The 21125-nt window shown below is 47.3% G+C and overlaps 8 non-coding genes across 8 annotated transcripts; all 8 read left to right on the plus strand.

Annotated features, from left to right (window-relative positions):
• The first annotated feature begins 1880 nt into the window (after positions 1 to 1880).
• On the plus strand, positions 1881 to 2071 carry LOC130299219 (U2 spliceosomal RNA). The gene has a single exon (XR_008850399.1). It is a non-coding gene; the product is annotated as a U2 spliceosomal RNA (small nuclear RNA).
• Positions 2072 to 4159: 2088 nt separating this feature from the next.
• LOC130299220 (U2 spliceosomal RNA) lies at positions 4160 to 4350 on the plus strand. Its single transcript, XR_008850400.1, has one exon. It is a non-coding gene; the product is annotated as a U2 spliceosomal RNA (small nuclear RNA).
• A 2078-nt stretch (positions 4351 to 6428) lies between these two features.
• Positions 6429 to 6619, plus strand: LOC130299221 (U2 spliceosomal RNA). The gene has a single exon (XR_008850401.1). It is a non-coding gene; the product is annotated as a U2 spliceosomal RNA (small nuclear RNA).
• Positions 6620 to 8709: 2090 nt separating this feature from the next.
• LOC130299222 (U2 spliceosomal RNA) lies at positions 8710 to 8900 on the plus strand. The gene has a single exon (XR_008850402.1). It is a non-coding gene; the product is annotated as a U2 spliceosomal RNA (small nuclear RNA).
• Positions 8901 to 10989: 2089 nt separating this feature from the next.
• On the plus strand, positions 10990 to 11180 carry LOC130299224 (U2 spliceosomal RNA). The gene has a single exon (XR_008850404.1). It is a non-coding gene; the product is annotated as a U2 spliceosomal RNA (small nuclear RNA).
• Positions 11181 to 13269: 2089 nt separating this feature from the next.
• Positions 13270 to 13460, plus strand: LOC130299225 (U2 spliceosomal RNA). The gene has a single exon (XR_008850405.1). It is a non-coding gene; the product is annotated as a U2 spliceosomal RNA (small nuclear RNA).
• A 2086-nt stretch (positions 13461 to 15546) lies between these two features.
• Positions 15547 to 15737, plus strand: LOC130299226 (U2 spliceosomal RNA). Its single transcript, XR_008850406.1, has one exon. It is a non-coding gene; the product is annotated as a U2 spliceosomal RNA (small nuclear RNA).
• Positions 15738 to 17833: 2096 nt separating this feature from the next.
• On the plus strand, positions 17834 to 18024 carry LOC130299227 (U2 spliceosomal RNA). Its single transcript, XR_008850407.1, has one exon. It is a non-coding gene; the product is annotated as a U2 spliceosomal RNA (small nuclear RNA).
• The last annotated feature ends 3101 nt before the right edge of the window (positions 18025 to 21125 follow it).

A 21125-nucleotide genomic window follows, 5' to 3' on the forward strand; every position in this document is an offset into this window, starting at 1 on the left:
CCTCCTTAATTGGATCATTTGAGTAGCCAGCACACCTGTGCAGGTAGGGCATGACATGATAGGCAGCTGCCTTGATAGCGGGTGGGTGCTGAATGTTCCTAATTGACAAAATAAGATTAATGCTTATGAAGAAATATAAAATCTCATCCCTTCCCCAATATCGCGCCACACCCCTACCCCTTAATTCCCTGGTTGAACGTGATGGACATATGTCTTTTTTCGACCGTACTAACTATGTAACTATGTAACATAACATGGGGGGGGGGTCTCCTGGCTGTTCACACAGGTGTGTCATTGCTGTACATTGACCATGCATTGCTTCTGTGGTATTGCAAAGGCAAAGACAAATGCTTCCAGCCATCCATTGCACTAATGGATTGGTCATCAGCTGGCTGTCTATGTCCCGCATCAATATAGACCAAAGTACAGAGGGTTAGGCTATGCTATTGTGCACCTACCTGATGCATCAGAAGGTGCGAGGCCCTTGCTAAATTCTGTGCACAGACTTTGAGATCTATGCTTTAGACTGTATCTAAACCTGCTCCAACATGGACTGACATTCTGGCCTACTTTCAGCCGATGCGACTTGTCTGTCGCTGAACAGTCGCTTTTTATGTATTCAGCACCTATGTATAATGTTGTAAAAATGCTCTAGAAGCTAAAGTCGCAGAAATGTCACACATATTTGGCCTGCAACTTTCTGTGCGACAAATTCAGACAGGAAAAATCAGTATAAATCCTTAGAAAATTATCCCCCAGTGTCTCCATCTGCTGGCGGTATTGAATAAGCATTGCTGCACTGATGGGGTATGCATTAGACGAAAAAAAAGAAGAAAAAGAAGAATAATACGCCCAGAAAAGAGGCGAAAAGGAGAAAAACGTAAAAAAACGTGAAAAAAAAGTAAGAGGAAGAGAAGGGAAAAAAAGGTGGAAATGGGTTTAAAAGTGATTTCGGCGGAGAAATATATATATATATATATATATATATATATATATATATATATATATGCGCACACACACACATAGATATAAACGTATTCTCCGTTGAGATATTGCAGCCGCTGCTGTGTCCAGGCCCAGGAGCCTTAGCACTGTGCTGTGATGTCACTCAATACCACTGACATCACTAGGTGTAAACAACATCTCTCCTTTGCTGTGTATGTGACTATGGAGCTGTTTGGTGATGTCGTCTATTACGGCCTTCATAGAAGCAACAGGAGATTGTTGCATCCATCTTGAACCCTCAGAACTACAGTGCTATGATGTCACTCACTTCCACAGGCCTTGCAGAGTGTAAACAACAACAACCCAGCTTTGTTGTGTATGTAACCAAAGGGATTTGTGATGTCACCTAGAACCTTCACAGCAGCGACAGCTTTATGAGGAGCATCAGCACTGCTCTGCCTGAGCAGAACCATCACCGCCATAGGTTGTCAAATAACCCGGATTTAACCCACACAGGTAAGTCCAATGGGGTGCAGGCATGTCCTCTATGCTTACAGCTTCCCGTGGGTGTTGGTTTGATACCGTTTGGGGACAGCCAAGGAGGCATCTGCAGGCAACAAAGGTAGGTGTGTGCTTGTGTGTGTGTTTCCTATGCAGATCCTAAGCCCAGTGTCACATGCAAGTAGGAGGAGTAAGAAGGGTTCCTGGCAAATCCGGGTTATGGATTGCATTTAAAAAGGCCCCGTGGGAGTGCAATGGGCCCCTGTCTTGCTGCTTAGCAATAATGGTATGGGTTTAGGTTCTGCTGTGTGTACTGGTGGTTGACTGCCCCCCAGCCCAGAGTGTGCATGGAAAATTGTCTGGCAGCCTCCCTGACAGCAAGCAGTGATAGTGCCCATGAAGGGGACCTTGTTGGGCCCGCCCCTTTCACGGTTATCGCTTCTCGGCCTTTTGGCTAAGATCAAGTGTAGTATCTGTTCTTATCAGTTTAATATCTGATACGTCCCCTATCTGGGGACCATATATTAAATGGATTTTTGAGAACGGGGGCCGATTTCGAAGCTTGCTTCCGTCGCCCTATGCATTGACCCGATATGGCAGTATCTTCGGGTACAGTGCACCACCCCCTTACAGGGTTAAAAAGAAAGATTCCTACTTTCATTGCTACCTGCTTGCTGGCTAGCCAGCTAGCCAGCCCTGTGGGCCTTGCTGCTGCTGCAGCCAAAAAACAAAAGGTGGTGCTGCTGCTGCTTCTGCTGCTTCTGCTTCTGCTTGTGTCTGGCCCCTGTTGGAGCGTCCAGGCACAGGACTTCTGCTGCTGCTGACTAAATGGCCTCCTTAATTGGATCATTTGAGTAGCCAGCACACCTGTGCAGGTAGGGCATGACATGATAGGCAGCTGCCTTGATAGCGGGTGGGTGCTGAATGTTCCTAATTGACAAAATAAGATTAATGCTTATGAAGAAACATAAAATCTCATCCCTTCCCCAATATCGCGCCACACCCCTACCCCTTAATTCCCTGGTTGAACGTGATGGACATATGTCTTTTTTCGACCGTACTAACTATGTAACTATGTAACATAACATGGGGGGGGGGGTCTCCTGGCTGTTCACACAGGTGTGTCATTGCTGTACATTGACCATGCATTGCTTCTGTGGTATTGCAAAGGCAAAGACAAATGCTTCCAGCCATCCATTGCACTAATGGATTGGTCATCAGCTGGCTGTCTATGTCCCGCATCAATATAGACCAAAGTACAGAGGGTTAGGCTATGCTATTGTGCACCTACCTGATGCATCAGAAGGTGCGAGGCCCTTGCTAAATTCTGTGCACAGACTTTGAGATCTATGCTTTAGACTGTATCTAAACCTGCTCCAACATGGACTGACATTCTGGCCTACTTTCAGCCGATGCGACTTGTCTGTCGCTGAACAGTCGCTTTTTATGTATTCAGCACCTATGTATAATGTTGTAAAAATGCTCTAGAAGCTAAAGTCGCAGAAATGTCACACATATTTGGCCTGCAACTTTCTGTGCGACAAATTCAGACAGGAAAAATCAGTATAAATCCTTAGAAAATTATCCCCCAGTGTCTCCATCTGCTGGCGGTATTGAATAAGCATTGCTGCACTGATGGGGTATGCATTAGACGAAAAAAAAGAAGAAAAAGAAGAATAATACGCCCAGAAAAGAGGCGAAAAGGAGAAAAACGTAAAAAAACGTGAAAAAAAAGTAAGAGGAAGAGAAGGGAAAAAAAGGTGGAAATGGGTTTAAAAGTGATTTCGGCGGAGAAATATATATATATATATATATATATATATATATATATATATATATATGCGCACACACACACATAGATATAAACGTATTCTCCGTTGAGATATTGCAGCCGCTGCTGTGTCCAGGCCCAGGAGCCTTAGCACTGTGCTGTGATGTCACTCAATACCACTGACATCACTAGGTGTAAACAACATCTCTCCTTTGCTGTGTATGTGACTATGGAGCTGTTTGGTGATGTCGTCTATTACGGCCTTCATAGAAGCAACAGGAGATTGTTGCATCCATCTTGAACCCTCAGAACTACAGTGCTATGATGTCACTCACTTCCACAGGCCTTGCAGAGTGTAAACAACAACAACCCAGCTTTGTTGTGTATGTAACCAAAGGGATTTGTGATGTCACCTAGAACCTTCACAGCAGCGACAGCTTTATGAGGAGCATCAGCACTGCTCTGCCTGAGCAGAACCATCACCGCCATAGGTTGTCAAATAACCCGGATTTAACCCACACAGGTAAGTCCAATGGGGTGCAGGCATGTCCTCTATGCTTACAGCTTCCCGTGGGTGTTGGTTTGATACCGTTTGGGGACAGCCAAGGAGGCATCTGCAGGCAACAAAGGTAGGTGTGTGCTTGTGTGTGTGTTTCCTATGCAGATCCTAAGCCCAGTGTCACATGCAAGTAGGAGGAGTAAGAAGGGTTCCTGGCAAATCCGGGTTATGGATTGCATTTAAAAAGGCCCCGTGGGAGTGCAATGGGCCCCTGTCTTGCTGCTTAGCAATAATGGTATGGGTTTAGGTTCTGCTGTGTGTACTGGTGGTTGACTGCCCCCCAGCCCAGAGTGTGCATGGAAAATTGTCTGGCAGCCTCCCTGACAGCAAGCAGTGATAGTGCCCATGAAGGGGACCTTGTTGGGCCCGCCCCTTTCACGGTTATCGCTTCTCGGCCTTTTGGCTAAGATCAAGTGTAGTATCTGTTCTTATCAGTTTAATATCTGATACGTCCCCTATCTGGGGACCATATATTAAATGGATTTTTGAGAACGGGGGCCGATTTCGAAGCTTGCTTCCGTCGCCCTATGCATTGACCCGATATGGCAGTATCTTCGGGTACAGTGCACCACCCCCTTACAGGGTTAAAAAGAAAGATTCCTACTTTCATTGCTACCTGCTTGCTGGCTAGCCAGCTAGCCAGCCCTGTGGGCCTTGCTGCTGCTGCAGCCAAAAAACAAAAGGTGGTGCTGCTGCTGCTTCTGCTGCTTCTGCTTCTGCTTGTGTCTGGCCCCTGTTGGAGCGTCCAGGCACAGGACTTCTGCTGCTGCTGACTAAATGGCCTCCTTAATTGGATCATTTGAGTAGCCAGCACACCTGTGCAGGTAGGGCATGACATGATAGGCAGCTGCCTTGATAGCGGGTGGGTGCTGAATGTTCCTAATTGACAAAATAAGATTAATGCTTATGAAGAAATATAAAATCTCATCCCTTCCCCAATATCGCGCCACACCCCTACCCCTTAATTCCCTGGTTGAACGTGATGGACATATGTCTTTTTTCGACCGTACTAACTATGTAACTATGTAACATAACATGGGGGGGGGGGTCTCCTGGCTGTTCACACAGGTGTGTCATTGCTGTACATTGACCATGCATTGCTTCTGTGGTATTGCAAAGGCAAAGACAAATGCTTCCAGCCATCCATTGCACTAATGGATTGGTCATCAGCTGGCTGTCTATGTCCCGCATCAATATAGACCAAAGTACAGAGGGTTAGGCTATGCTATTGTGCACCTACCTGATGCATCAGAAGGTGCGAGGCCCTTGCTAAATTCTGTGCACAGACTTTGAGATCTATGCTTTAGACTGTATCTAAACCTGCTCCAACATGGACTGACATTCTGGCCTACTTTCAGCCGATGCGACTTGTCTGTCGCTGAACAGTCGCTTTTTATGTATTCAGCACCTATGTATAATGTTGTAAAAATGCTCTAGAAGCTAAAGTCGCAGAAATGTCACACATATTTGGCCTGCAACTTTCTGTGCGACAAATTCAGACAGGAAAAATCAGTATAAATCCTTAGAAAATTATCCCCCAGTGTCTCCATCTGCTGGCGGTATTGAATAAGCATTGCTGCACTGATGGGGTATGCATTAGACGAAAAAAAAGAAGAAAAAGAAGAATAATACGCCCAGAAAAGAGGCGAAAAGGAGAAAAACGTAAAAAAACGTGAAAAAAAAGTAAGAGGAAGAGAAGGGAAAAAAAGGTGGAAATGGGTTTAAAAGTGATTTCGGCGGAGAAATATATATATATATATATATATATATATATATATATGCGCACACACACACATAGATATAAACGTATTCTCCGTTGAGATATTGCAGCCGCTGCTGTGTCCAGGCCCAGGAGCCTTAGCACTGTGCTGTGATGTCACTCAATACCACTGACATCACTAGGTGTAAACAACATCTCTCCTTTGCTGTGTATGTGACTATGGAGCTGTTTGGTGATGTCGTCTATTACGGCCTTCATAGAAGCAACAGGAGATTGTTGCATCCATCTTGAACCCTCAGAACTACAGTGCTATGATGTCACTCACTTCCACAGGCCTTGCAGAGTGTAAACAACAACAACCCAGCTTTGTTGTGTATGTAACCAAAGGGATTTGTGATGTCACCTAGAACCTTCACAGCAGCGACAGCTTTATGAGGAGCATCAGCACTGCTCTGCCTGAGCAGAACCATCACCGCCATAGGTTGTCAAATAACCCGGATTTAACCCACACAGGTAAGTCCAATGGGGTGCAGGCATGTCCTCTATGCTTACAGCTTCCCGTGGGTGTTGGTTTGATACCGTTTGGGGACAGCCAAGGAGGCATCTGCAGGCAACAAAGGTAGGTGTGTGCTTGTGTGTGTGTTTCCTATGCAGATCCTAAGCCCAGTGTCACATGCAAGTAGGAGGAGTAAGAAGGGTTCCTGGCAAATCCGGGTTATGGATTGCATTTAAAAAGGCCCCGTGGGAGTGCAATGGGCCCCTGTCTTGCTGCTTAGCAATAATGGTATGGGTTTAGGTTCTGCTGTGTGTACTGGTGGTTGACTGCCCCCCAGCCCAGAGTGTGCATGGAAAATTGTCTGGCAGCCTCCCTGACAGCAAGCAGTGATAGTGCCCATGAAGGGGACCTTGTTGGGCCCGCCCCTTTCACGGTTATCGCTTCTCGGCCTTTTGGCTAAGATCAAGTGTAGTATCTGTTCTTATCAGTTTAATATCTGATACGTCCCCTATCTGGGGACCATATATTAAATGGATTTTTGAGAACGGGGGCCGATTTCGAAGCTTGCTTCCGTCGCCCTATGCATTGACCCGATATGGCAGTATCTTCGGGTACAGTGCACCACCCCCTTACAGGGTTAAAAAGAAAGATTCCTACTTTCATTGCTACCTGCTTGCTGGCTAGCCAGCTAGCCAGCCCTGTGGGCCTTGCTGCTGCTGCAGCCAAAAAACAAAAGGTGGTGCTGCTGCTGCTTCTGCTGCTTCTGCTTCTGCTTGTGTCTGGCCCCTGTTGGAGCGTCCAGGCACAGGACTTCTGCTGCTGCTGACTAAATGGCCTCCTTAATTGGATCATTTGAGTAGCCAGCACACCTGTGCAGGTAGGGCATGACATGATAGGCAGCTGCCTTGATAGCGGGTGGGTGCTGAATGTTCCTAATTGACAAAATAAGATTAATGCTTATGAAGAAATATAAAATCTCATCCCTTCCCCAATATCGCGCCACACCCCTACCCCTTAATTCCCTGGTTGAACGTGATGGACATATGTCTTTTTTCGACCGTACTAACTATGTAACTATGTAACATAACATGGGGGGGGGGGGTCTCCTGGCTGTTCACACAGGTGTGTCATTGCTGTACATTGACCATGCATTGCTTCTGTGGTATTGCAAAGGCAAAGACAAATGCTTCCAGCCATCCATTGCACTAATGGATTGGTCATCAGCTGGCTGTCTATGTCCCGCATCAATATAGACCAAAGTACAGAGGGTTAGGCTATGCTATTGTGCACCTACCTGATGCATCAGAAGGTGCGAGGCCCTTGCTAAATTCTGTGCACAGACTTTGAGATCTATGCTTTAGACTGTATCTAAACCTGCTCCAACATGGACTGACATTCTGGCCTACTTTCAGCCGATGCGACTTGTCTGTCGCTGAACAGTCGCTTTTTATGTATTCAGCACCTATGTATAATGTTGTAAAAATGCTCTAGAAGCTAAAGTCGCAGAAATGTCACACATATTTGGCCTGCAACTTTCTGTGCGACAAATTCAGACAGGAAAAATCAGTATAAATCCTTAGAAAATTATCCCCCAGTGTCTCCATCTGCTGGCGGTATTGAATAAGCATTGCTGCACTGATGGGGTATGCATTAGACGAAAAAAAAGAAGAAAAAGAAGAATAATACGCCCAGAAAAGAGGCGAAAAGGAGAAAAACGTAAAAAAAACGTGAAAAAAAAGTAAGAGGAAGAGAAGGGAAAAAAAGGTGGAAATGGGTTTAAAAGTGATTTCGGCGGAGAAATATATATATATATATATATATATATATATATATATATATATATATGCGCACACACACACATAGATATAAACGTATTCTCCGTTGAGATATTGCAGCCGCTGCTGTGTCCAGGCCCAGGAGCCTTAGCACTGTGCTGTGATGTCACTCAATACCACTGACATCACTAGGTGTAAACAACATCTCTCCTTTGCTGTGTATGTGACTATGGAGCTGTTTGGTGATGTCGTCTATTACGGCCTTCATAGAAGCAACAGGAGATTGTTGCATCCATCTTGAACCCTCAGAACTACAGTGCTATGATGTCACTCACTTCCACAGGCCTTGCAGAGTGTAAACAACAACAACCCAGCTTTGTTGTGTATGTAACCAAAGGGATTTGTGATGTCACCTAGAACCTTCACAGCAGCGACAGCTTTATGAGGAGCATCAGCACTGCTCTGCCTGAGCAGAACCATCACCGCCATAGGTTGTCAAATAACCCGGATTTAACCCACACAGGTAAGTCCAATGGGGTGCAGGCATGTCCTCTATGCTTACAGCTTCCCGTGGGTGTTGGTTTGATACCGTTTGGGGACAGCCAAGGAGGCATCTGCAGGCAACAAAGGTAGGTGTGTGCTTGTGTGTGTGTTTCCTATGCAGATCCTAAGCCCAGTGTCACATGCAAGTAGGAGGAGTAAGAAGGGTTCCTGGCAAATCCGGGTTATGGATTGCATTTAAAAAGGCCCCGTGGGAGTGCAATGGGCCCCTGTCTTGCTGCTTAGCAATAATGGTATGGGTTTAGGTTCTGCTGTGTGTACTGGTGGTTGACTGCCCCCCAGCCCAGAGTGTGCATGGAAAATTGTCTGGCAGCCTCCCTGACAGCAAGCAGTGATAGTGCCCATGAAGGGGACCTTGTTGGGCCCGCCCCTTTCACGGTTATCGCTTCTCGGCCTTTTGGCTAAGATCAAGTGTAGTATCTGTTCTTATCAGTTTAATATCTGATACGTCCCCTATCTGGGGACCATATATTAAATGGATTTTTGAGAACGGGGGCCGATTTCGAAGCTTGCTTCCGTCGCCCTATGCATTGACCCGATATGGCAGTATCTTCGGGTACAGTGCACCACCCCCTTACAGGGTTAAAAAGAAAGATTCCTACTTTCATTGCTACCTGCTTGCTGGCTAGCCAGCTAGCCAGCCCTGTGGGCCTTGCTGCTGCTGCAGCCAAAAAACAAAAGGTGGTGCTGCTGCTGCTTCTGCTGCTTCTGCTTCTGCTTGTGTCTGGCCCCTGTTGGAGCGTCCAGGCACAGGACTTCTGCTGCTGCTGACTAAATGGCCTCCTTAATTGGATCATTTGAGTAGCCAGCACACCTGTGCAGGTAGGGCATGACATGATAGGCAGCTGCCTTGATAGCGGGTGGGTGCTGAATGTTCCTAATTGACAAAATAAGATTAATGCTTATGAAGAAATATAAAATCTCATCCCTTCCCCAATATCGCGCCACACCCCTACCCCTTAATTCCCTGGTTGAACGTGATGGACATATGTCTTTTTTCGACCGTACTAACTATGTAACTATGTAACATAACATGGGGGGGGGGGGTCTCCTGGCTGTTCACACAGGTGTGTCATTGCTGTACATTGACCATGCATTGCTTCTGTGGTATTGCAAAGGCAAAGACAAATGCTTCCAGCCATCCATTGCACTAATGGATTGGTCATCAGCTGGCTGTCTATGTCCCGCATCAATATAGACCAAAGTACAGAGGGTTAGGCTATGCTATTGTGCACCTACCTGATGCATCAGAAGGTGCGAGGCCCTTGCTAAATTCTGTGCACAGACTTTGAGATCTATGCTTTAGACTGTATCTAAACCTGCTCCAACATGGACTGACATTCTGGCCTACTTTCAGCCGATGCGACTTGTCTGTCGCTGAACAGTCGCTTTTTATGTATTCAGCACCTATGTATAATGTTGTAAAAATGCTCTAGAAGCTAAAGTCGCAGAAATGTCACACATATTTGGCCTGCAACTTTCTGTGCGACAAATTCAGACAGGAAAAATCAGTATAAATCCTTAGAAAATTATCCCCCAGTGTCTCCATCTGCTGGCGGTATTGAATAAGCATTGCTGCACTGATGGGGTATGCATTAGACGAAAAAAAAGAAGAAAAAGAAGAATAATACGCCCAGAAAAGAGGCGAAAAGGAGAAAAACGTAAAAAAACGTGAAAAAAAAGTAAGAGGAAGAGAAGGGAAAAAAAGGTGGAAATGGGTTTAAAAGTGATTTCGGCGGAGATATATATATATATATATATATATATATATATATATATATATATATATGCGCACACACACACATAGATATAAACGTATTCTCCGTTGAGATATTGCAGCCGCTGCTGTGTCCAGGCCCAGGAGCCTTAGCACTGTGCTGTGATGTCACTCAATACCACTGACATCACTAGGTGTAAACAACATCTCTCCTTTGCTGTGTATGTGACTATGGAGCTGTTTGGTGATGTCGTCTATTACGGCCTTCATAGAAGCAACAGGAGATTGTTGCATCCATCTTGAACCCTCAGAACTACAGTGCTATGATGTCACTCACTTCCACAGGCCTTGCAGAGTGTAAACAACAACAACCCAGCTTTGTTGTGTATGTAACCAAAGGGATTTGTGATGTCACCTAGAACCTTCACAGCAGCGACAGCTTTATGAGGAGCATCAGCACTGCTCTGCCTGAGCAGAACCATCACCGCCATAGGTTGTCAAATAACCCGGATTTAACCCACACAGGTAAGTCCAATGGGGTGCAGGCATGTCCTCTATGCTTACAGCTTCCCGTGGGTGTTGGTTTGATACCGTTTGGGGACAGCCAAGGAGGCATCTGCAGGCAACAAAGGTAGGTGTGTGCTTGTGTGTGTGTTTCCTATGCAGATCCTAAGCCCAGTGTCACATGCAAGTAGGAGGAGTAAGAAGGGTTCCTGGCAAATCCGGGTTATGGATTGCATTTAAAAAGGCCCCGTGGGAGTGCAATGGGCCCCTGTCTTGCTGCTTAGCAATAATGGTATGGGTTTAGGTTCTGCTGTGTGTACTGGTGGTTGACTGCCCCCCAGCCCAGAGTGTGCATGGAAAATTGTCTGGCAGCCTCCCTGACAGCAAGCAGTGATAGTGCCCATGAAGGGGACCTTGTTGGGCCCGCCCCTTTCACGGTTATCGCTTCTCGGCCTTTTGGCTAAGATCAAGTGTAGTATCTGTTCTTATCAGTTTAATATCTGATACGTCCCCTATCTGGGGACCATATATTAAATGGATTTTTGAGAACGGGGGCCGATTTCGAAGCTTGCTTCCGTCGCCCTATGCATTGACCCGATATGGCAGTATCTTCGGGTACAGTGCACCACCCCCTTACAGGGTTAAAAAGAAAGATTCCTACTTTCATTGCTACCTGCTTGCTGGCTAGCCAGCTAGCCAGCCCTGTGGGCCTTGCTGCTGCTGCAGCCAAAAAACAAAAGGTGGTGCTGCTGCTGCTTCTGCTGCTTCTGCTTCTGCTTGTGTCTGGCCCCTGTTGGAGCGTCTAGGCACAGGACTTCTGCTGCTGCTGACTAAATGGCCTCCTTAATTGGATCATTTGAGTAGCCAGCACACCTGTGCAGGTAGGGCATGACATGATAGGCAGCTGCCTTGATAGCGGGTGGGTGCTGAATGTTCCTAATTGACAAAATAAGATTAATGCTTATGAAGAAATATAAAATCTCATCCCTTCCCCAATATCGCGCCACACCCCTACCCCTTAATTCCCTGGTTGAACGTGATGGACATATGTCTTTTTTCGACCGTACTAACTATGTAACTATGTAACATAACATGGGGGGGGGGGGTCTCCTGGCTGTTCACACAGGTGTGTCATTGCTGTACATTGACCATGCATTGCTTCTGTGGTATTGCAAAGGCAAAGACAAATGCTTCCAGCCATCCATTGCACTAATGGATTGGTCATCAGCTGGCTGTCTATGTCCCGCATCAATATAGACCAAAGTACAGAGGGTTAGGCTATGCTATTGTGCACCTACCTGATGCATCAGAAGGTGCGAGGCCCTTGCTAAATTCTGTGCACAGACTTTGAGATCTATGCTTTAGACTGTATCTAAACCTGCTCCAACATGGACTGACATTCTGGCCTACTTTCAGCCGATGCGACTTGTCTGTCGCTGAACAGTCGCTTTTTATGTATTCAGCACCTATGTATAATGTTGTAAAAATGCTCTAGAAGCTAAAGTCGCAGAAATGTCACACATATTTGGCCTGCAACTTTCTGTGCGACAAATTCAGACAGGAAAAATCAGTATAAATCCTTAGAAAATTATCCCCCAGTGTCTCCATCTGCTGGCGGTATTGAATAAGCATTGCTGCACTGATGGGGTATGCATTAGACGAAAAAAAAGAAGAAAAAGAAGAATAATACGCCCAGAAAAGAGGCGAAAAGGAGAAAAACGTAAAAAAACGTGAAAAAAAAGTAAGAGGAAGAGAAGGGAAAAAAAGGTGGAAATGGGTTTAAAAGTGATTTCGGCGGAGAAATATATATATATATATATATATATATATATATATATATATATATATGCGCACACACACACATAGATATAAACGTATTCTCCGTTGAGATATTGCAGCCGCTGCTGTGTCCAGGCCCAGGAGCCTTAGCACTGTGCTGTGATGTCACTCAATACCACTGACATCACTAGGTGTAAACAACATCTCTCCTTTGCTGTGTATGTGACTATGGAGCTGTTTGGTGATGTCGTCTATTACGGCCTTCATAGAAGCAACAGGAGATTGTTGCATCCATCTTGAACCCTCAGAACTACAGTGCTATGATGTCACTCACTTCCACAGGCCTTGCAGAGTGTAAACAACAACAACCCAGCTTTGTTGTGTATGTAACCAAAGGGATTTGTGATGTCACCTAGAACCTTCACAGCAGCGACAGCTTTATGAGGAGCATCAGCACTGCTCTGCCTGAGCAGAACCATCACCGCCATAGGTTGTCAAATAACCCGGATTTAACCCACACAGGTAAGTCCAATGGGGTGCAGGCATGTCCTCTATGCTTACAGCTTCCCGTGGGTGTTGGTTTGATACCGTTTGGGGACAGCCAAGGAGGCATCTGCAGGCAACAAAGGTAGGTGTGTGCTTGTGTGTGTGTTTCCTATGCAGATCCTAAGCCCAGTGTCACATGCAAGTAGGAGGAGTAAGAAGGGTTCCTGGCAAATCCGGGTTATGGATTGCATTTAAAAAGGCCCCGTGGGAGTGCAATGGGCCCCTGTCTTGCTGCTTAGCAATAATGGTATGGGTTTAGGTTCTGCTGTGTGTACTGGTGGTTGACTGCCCCCCAGCCCAGAGTGTGCATGGAAAATTGTCTGGCAGCCTCCCTGACAGCAAGCAGTGATAGTGCCCATGAAGGGGACCTTGTTGGGCCCGCCCCTTTCACGGTTATCGCTTCTCGGCCTTTTGGCTAAGATCAAGTGTAGTATCTGTTCTTATCAGTTTAATATCTGATACGTCCCCTATCTGGGGACCATATATTAAATGGATTTTTGAGAACGGGGGCCGATTTCGAAGCTTGCTTCCGTCGCCCTATGCATTGACCCGATATGGCAGTATCTTCGGGTACAGTGCACCACCCCCTTACAGGGTTAAAAAGAAAGATTCCTACTTTCATTGCTACCTGCTTGCTGGCTAGCCAGCTAGCCAGCCCTGTGGGCCTTGCTGCTGCTGCAGCCAAAAAACAAAAGGTGGTGCTGCTGCTGCTTCTGCTGCTTCTGCTTCTGCTTGTGTCTGGCCCCTGTTGGAGCGTCCAGGCACAGGACTTCTGCTGCTGCTGACTAAATGGCCTCCTTAATTGGATCATTTGAGTAGCCAGCACACCTGTGCAGGTAGGGCATGACATGATAGGCAGCTGCCTTGATAGCGGGTGGGTGCTGAATGTTCCTAATTGACAAAATAAGATTAATGCTTATGAAGAAATATAAAATCTCATCCCTTCCCCAATATCGCGCCACACCCCTACCCCTTAATTCCCTGGTTGAACGTGATGGACATATGTCTTTTTTCGACCGTACTAACTATGTAACTATGTAACATAACATGGGGGGGGGGGTCTCCTGGCTGTTCACACAGGTGTGTCATTGCTGTACATTGACCATGCATTGCTTCTGTGGTATTGCAAAGGCAAAGACAAATGCTTCCAGCCATCCATTGCACTAATGGATTGGTCATCAGCTGGCTGTCTATGTCCCGCATCAATATAGACCAAAGTACAGAGGGTTAGGCTATGCTATTGTGCACCTACCTGATGCATCAGAAGGTGCGAGGCCCTTGCTAAATTCTGTGCACAGACTTTGAGATCTATGCTTTAGACTGTATCTAAACCTGCTCCAACATGGACTGACATTCTGGCCTACTTTCAGCCGATGCGACTTGTCTGTCGCTGAACAGTCGCTTTTTATGTATTCAGCACCTATGTATAATGTTGTAAAAATGCTCTAGAAGCTAAAGTCGCAGAAATGTCACACATATTTGGCCTGCAACTTTCTGTGCGACAAATTCAGACAGGAAAAATCAGTATAAATCCTTAGAAAATTATCCCCCAGTGTCTCCATCTGCTGGCGGTATTGAATAAGCATTGCTGCACTGATGGGGTATGCATTAGACGAAAAAAAAGAAGAAAAAGAAGAATAATACGCCCAGAAAAGAGGCGAAAAGGAGAAAAACGTAAAAAAACGTGAAAAAAAAGTAAGAGGAAGAGAAGGGAAAAAAAGGTGGAAATGGGTTTAAAAGTGATTTCGGCGGAGAAATATATATATATATATATATATATATATATATATATATATATATGCGCACACACACACATAGATATAAACGTATTCTCCGTTGAGATATTGCAGCCGCTGCTGTGTCCAGGCCCAGGAGCCTTAGCACTGTGCTGTGATGTCACTCAATACCACTGACATCACTAGGTGTAAACAACATCTCTCCTTTGCTGTGTATGTGACTATGGAGCTGTTTGGTGATGTCGTCTATTACGGCCTTCATAGAAGCAACAGGAGATTGTTGCATCCATCTTGAACCCTCAGAACTACAGTGCTATGATGTCACTCACTTCCACAGGCCTTGCAGAGTGTAAACAACAACAACCCAGCTTTGTTGTGTATGTAACCAAAGGGATTTGTGATGTCACCTAGAACCTTCACAGCAGCGACAGCTTTATGAGGAGCATCAGCACTGCTCTGCCTGAGCAGAACCATCACCGCCATAGGTTGTCAAATAACCCGGATTTAACCCACACAGGTAAGTCCAATGGGGTGCAGGCATGTCCTCTATGCTTACAGCTTCCCGTGGGTGTTGGTTTGATACCGTTTGGGGACAGCCAAGGAGGCATCTGCAGGCAACAAAGGTAGGTGTGTGCTTGTGTGTGTGTTTCCTATGCAGATCCTAAGCCCAGTGTCACATGCAAGTAGGAGGAGTAAGAAGGGTTCCTGGCAAATCCGGGTTATGGATTGCATTTAAAAAGGCCCCGTGGGAGTGCAATGGGCCCCTGTCTTGCTGCTTAGCAATAATGGTATGGGTTTAGGTTCTGCTGTGTGTACTGGTGGTTGACTGCCCCCCAGCCCAGAGTGTGCATGGAAAATTGTCTGGCAGCCTCCCTGACAGCAAGCAGTGATAGTGCCCATGAAGGGGACCTTGTTGGGCCCGCCCCTTTCACGGTTATCGCTTCTCGGCCTTTTGGCTAAGATCAAGTGTAGTATCTGTTCTTATCAGTTTAATATCTGATACGTCCCCTATCTGGGGACCATATATTAAATGGATTTTTGAGAACGGGGGCCGATTTCGAAGCTTGCTTCCGTCGCCCTATGCATTGACCCGATATGGCAGTATCTTCGGGTACAGTGCACCACCCCCTTACAGGGTTAAAAAGAAAGATTCCTACTTTCATTGCTACCTGCTTGCTGGCTAGCCAGCTAGCCAGCCCTGTGGGCCTTGCTGCTGCTGCAGCCAAAAAACAAAAGGTGGTGCTGCTGCTGCTTCTGCTGCTTCTGCTTCTGCTTGTGTCTGGCCCCTGTTGGAGCGTCCAGGCACAGGACTTCTGCTGCTGCTGACTAAATGGCCTCCTTAATTGGATCATTTGAGTAGCCAGCACACCTGTGCAGGTAGGGCATGACATGATAGGCAGCTGCCTTGATAGCGGGTGGGTGCTGAATGTTCCTAATTGACAAAATAAGATTAATGCTTATGAAGAAATATAAAATCTCATCCCTTCCCCAATATCGCGCCACACCCCTACCCCTTAATTCCCTGGTTGAACGTGATGGACATATGTCTTTTTTCGACCGTACTAACTATGTAACTATGTAACATAACATGGGGGGGGGGGTCTCCTGGCTGTTCACACAGGTGTGTCATTGCTGTACATTGACCATGCATTGCTTCTGTGGTATTGCAAAGGCAAAGACAAATGCTTCCAGCCATCCATTGCACTAATGGATTGGTCATCAGCTGGCTGTCTATGTCCCGCATCAATATAGACCAAAGTACAGAGGGTTAGGCTATGCTATTGTGCACCTACCTGATGCATCAGAAGGTGCGAGGCCCTTGCTAAATTCTGTGCACAGACTTTGAGATCTATGCTTTAGACTGTATCTAAACCTGCTCCAACATGGACTGACATTCTGGCCTACTTTCAGCCGATGCGACTTGTCTGTCGCTGAACAGTCGCTTTTTATGTATTCAGCACCTATGTATAATGTTGTAAAAATGCTCTAGAAGCTAAAGTCGCAGAAATGTCACACATATTTGGCCTGCAACTTTCTGTGCGACAAATTCAGACAGGAAAAATCAGTATAAATCCTTAGAAAATTATCCCCCAGTGTCTCCATCTGCTGGCGGTATTGAATAAGCATTGCTGCACTGATGGGGTATGCATTAGACGAAAAAAAAGAAGAAAAAGAAGAATAATACGCCCAGAAAAGAGGCGAAAAGGAGAAAAACGTAAAAAAACGTGAAAAAAAAGTAAGAGGAAGAGAAGGGAAAAAAAGGTGGAAATGGGTTTAAAAGTGATTTCGGCGGAGAAATATATATATATATATATATATATATATATATATATATATATATATATATATATGCGCACACACACACATAGATATAAACGTATTCTCCGTTGAGATATTGCAGCCGCTGCTGTGTCCAGGCCCAGGAGCCTTAGCACTGTGCTGTGATGTCACTCAATACCACTGACATCACTAGGTGTAAACAACATCTCTCCTTTGCTGTGTATGTGACTATGGAGCTGTTTGGTGATGTCGTCTATTACGGCCTTCATAGAAGCAACAGGAGATTGTTGCATCCATCTTGAACCCTCAGAACTACAGTGCTATGATGTCACTCACTTCCACAGGCCTTGCAGAGTGTAAACAACAACAACCCAGCTTTGTTGTGTATGTAACCAAAGGGATTTGTGATGTCACCTAGAACCTTCACAGCAGCGACAGCTTTATGAGGAGCATCAGCACTGCTCTGCCTGAGCAGAACCATCACCGCCATAGGTTGTCAAATAACCCGGATTTAACCCACACAGGTAAGTCCAATGGGGTGCAGGCATGTCCTCTATGCTTACAGCTTCCCGTGGGTGTTGGTTTGATACCGTTTGGGGACAGCCAAGGAGGCATCTGCAGGCAACAAAGGTAGGTGTGTGCTTGTGTGTGTGTTTCCTATGCAGATCCTAAGCCCAGTGTCACATGCAAGTAGGAGGAGTAAGAAGGGTTCCTGGCAAATCCGGGTTATGGATTGCATTTAAAAAGGCCCCGTGGGAGTGCAATGGGCCCCTGTCTTGCTGCTTAGCAATAATGGTATGGGTTTAGGTTCTGCTGTGTGTACTGGTGGTTGACTGCCCCCCAGCCCAGAGTGTGCATGGAAAATTGTCTGGCAGCCTCCCTGACAGCAAGCAGTGATAGTGCCCATGAAGGGGACCTTGTTGGGCCCGCCCCTTTCACGGTTATCGCTTCTCGGCCTTTTGGCTAAGATCAAGTGTAGTATCTGTTCTTATCAGTTTAATATCTGATACGTCCCCTATCTGGGGACCATATATTAAATGGATTTTTGAGAACGGGGGCCGATTTCGAAGCTTGCTTCCGTCGCCCTATGCATTGACCCGATATGGCAGTATCTTCGGGTACAGTGCACCACCCCCTTACAGGGTTAAAAAGAAAGATTCCTACTTTCATTGCTACCTGCTTGCTGGCTAGCCAGCTAGCCAGCCCTGTGGGCCTTGCTGCTGCTGCAGCCAAAAAACAAAAGGTGGTGCTGCTGCTGCTTCTGCTGCTTCTGCTTCTGCTTGTGTCTGGCCCCTGTTGGAGCGTCCAGGCACAGGACTTCTGCTGCTGCTGACTAAATGGCCTCCTTAATTGGATCATTTGAGTAGCCAGCACACCTGTGCAGGTAGGGCATGACATGATAGGCAGCTGCCTTGATAGCGGGTGGGTGCTGAATGTTCCTAATTGACAAAATAAGATTAATGCTTATGAAGAAATATAAAATCTCATCCCTTCCCCAATATCGCGCCACACCCCTACCCCTTAATTCCCTGGTTGAACGTGATGGACATATGTATTTTTTCGACCGTACTAACTATGTAACTATGTAACATAACATGGGGGGGGGGGGGTCTCCTGGCTGTTCACACAGGTGTGTCATTGCTGTACATTGACCATGCATTGCTTCTGTGGTATTGCAAAGGCAAAGACAAATGCTTCCAGCCATCCATTGCACTAATGGATTGGTCATCAGCTGGCTGTCTATGTCCCGCATCAATATAGACCAAAGTACAGAGGGTTAGGCTATGCTATTGTGCACCTACCTGATGCATCAGAAGGTGCGAGGCCCTTGCTAAATTCTGTGCACAGACTTTGAGATCTATGCTTTAGACTGTATCTAAACCTGCTTGTTACGCCTAGCGCTCCGGGTCCCCGCTCCTCCCCGGAGCGCTCACGGCGCCTTTCTCCCTGCAGCTCCCCGGTCAGCGCTGACCGGGAGCGCTGCCCTGTCATGGCCGTTGGGGATGCGATTCGCACAGCGGGACGCGCCCGCTCGCGAATCGCATCCCAGGTCACTTACCCGTTCCCGTCTCCTGCGGTCATGTGCTGGCGCGCGCGGCTCCGCTCTCTAGGGCGCGCGCGCGCCAGCTCCCTGAGACTTAAAGGGCCAGTGCACCAATGATTGGTGCCTGGCCCAATTAGCTTAATTGGTTCCCATCTGTTTCCTGGCTATATCTAGTCTCCTCCCTTGCACTTCCTTGCCGGATCTTGTTGCCCTAGAGCCTAGTGAAAGCGTTTTTGTGTGTTTATACCCTGTGTACCAGAACTTTGCTATCTCCCCTGACTACGAACCTTGCCGCCTGCCCCCGACCTTCTGCTACGTCCGACTTTGCTTCTGCCTACTCCCTTGTACCTCGCCTATCTTCAGCAGCCAGAGAGGTGAGCCGTTGCTAGTGGATACGACCTGGTCACTACCGCCGCAGCAAGACCATCCCGCTTTGCGGCGGGCTCTGGTGAAAACCTGTAGTGTCTTAGAACCGGTCCACTAGCACGGTCCTCGCTATCCCTCTCTGGCACAGAGGATCCACCTCCTGCCAGCCGGCATCGTGACAGTAGATCCGGCCATGGATCCCGCTGAGGTTCCCCTGCCAGTTGTCTCTGATATCGCCCGACAGATCGCCCATCTAACCCACCAGCTGTCGGAAGTGTCCACCATTGTGCGCCAACATTCGCAACTTCTTCAGCAATCATCTCCTTCGCCAGCTCCTGCACCTCCTTCGCTGCGAGTGGCCACTCCTAGCCTCCACCTGTCCTTGCCGGACAAATTTAATGGGGACTCTAAGTTTTGCCGTGGCTTTCTTTCGCAATGTTCATTGCACCTGGAGATGATGTCGGACCTGTTTCCCACTGAAAGGTCTAAGGTGGCTTTCGTAGTCAGCCTTCTGTCTGGAAAAGCTCTGTCTTGGGCCACACCGCTCTGGGACCGCAATGACCCCGTCACTGCCTCCGTACACTCCTTCTTCTCGGAAATCCGAAGTGTCTTTGAGGAACCTGCCCGAGCCTCTTCTGCTGAGACTGCCCTGTTGAACCTGGTCCAGGGTAATTCTTCCGTTGGCGAGTATGCCGTACAGTTCCGTACCCTTGCTTCAGAATTATCCTGGAATAATGAGGCACTCTGCGCGACCTTCAAAAAAGGCCTATCCAGTCGCATCAAGGATGTGCTGGCCGCACGAGAGATTCCTGCCAATCTGCAAGAACTCATCCATCTAGCTACCCGCATTGACATGCGTTTTTCTGAGCGACACCAAGAGCTCCGCCAGGAAAAAGACTTAGATCTCTGGGCACCTCTCCCACAGTATCCGTTGCAATCTACGCCTGGGCCTCCCGCCGAGGAGGCCATGCAAGTGGATAAGTCTCGCCTGACCCAGGAAGAGAGGAATCGCCGTAAGGAAGAGAATCTTTGTCTGTACTGTGCCAGTACCGAGCATTTCTTGGTGGATTGCCCTATCCGTCCTCCACGCCTGGGAAACGCACGCACGCACCCAGCTCACGTGGGTGTGGCGTCTCTTGGTTCCAAGTCTGCTCCTCCACGTCTCACGGTACCCGTGCGGATTTCTGCTTCAGCCAGCTCTTCTCTCTCAGCCGTGGCCTGCCTGGACTCTGGAGCTTCTGGAAATTTTATTCGAGAGTCCCTAGTGAATAAATTTCGCATTCCGGTGACCCGTCTTGTCAAGCCACTCCACGTTTCCGCGGTCAACGGAGCCAAGTTGGATTGCACCATACGTTTCCGCACGGAGCCCCTTCTTATGAGCATCGGATCTCATCATGAGAGGATTGAACTTTTGGTCCTCCCCAATTGCACCTCGGAAATTCTCCTTGGACTTCCCTGGCTTCAACTTCATTCCCCTACCCTGGATTGGTCCACTGGGGAGATCAGGAGTTGGGGGTCCTCTTGTTCCAAGAACTGTCTAAAACCGGTTCCCAGTACTCCCTGCCGTGACCCTGTGGTTCCTCCTGTTTCCGGTCCCCCTAAGGTCATTAAGGACTCTGCCTGCCACAGGAAATGCCCCTCCCCCCCTCCCAGTCCCGTCAGGCAAGCCTCTGTGCCACCCCATGGCCCCCGTCCTGGTGTCACACTGCCCCGTGCCAGGTCTCGCCCTCTGCCCTCTCTCCCCATTCCTACTCCTGCGGTTCTGCCTGCCGTTGAGGAATCCCTCCTTCCTTTCCCGGTGTCCTCATCCCAGGGGAGGCAGTTA

This window comes from Hyla sarda, unplaced genomic scaffold, assembly GCF_029499605.1.
Source record: "Hyla sarda isolate aHylSar1 unplaced genomic scaffold, aHylSar1.hap1 scaffold_1044, whole genome shotgun sequence".
In the NCBI taxonomy this organism is placed as follows: domain Eukaryota; kingdom Metazoa; phylum Chordata; class Amphibia; order Anura; family Hylidae; genus Hyla; species Hyla sarda.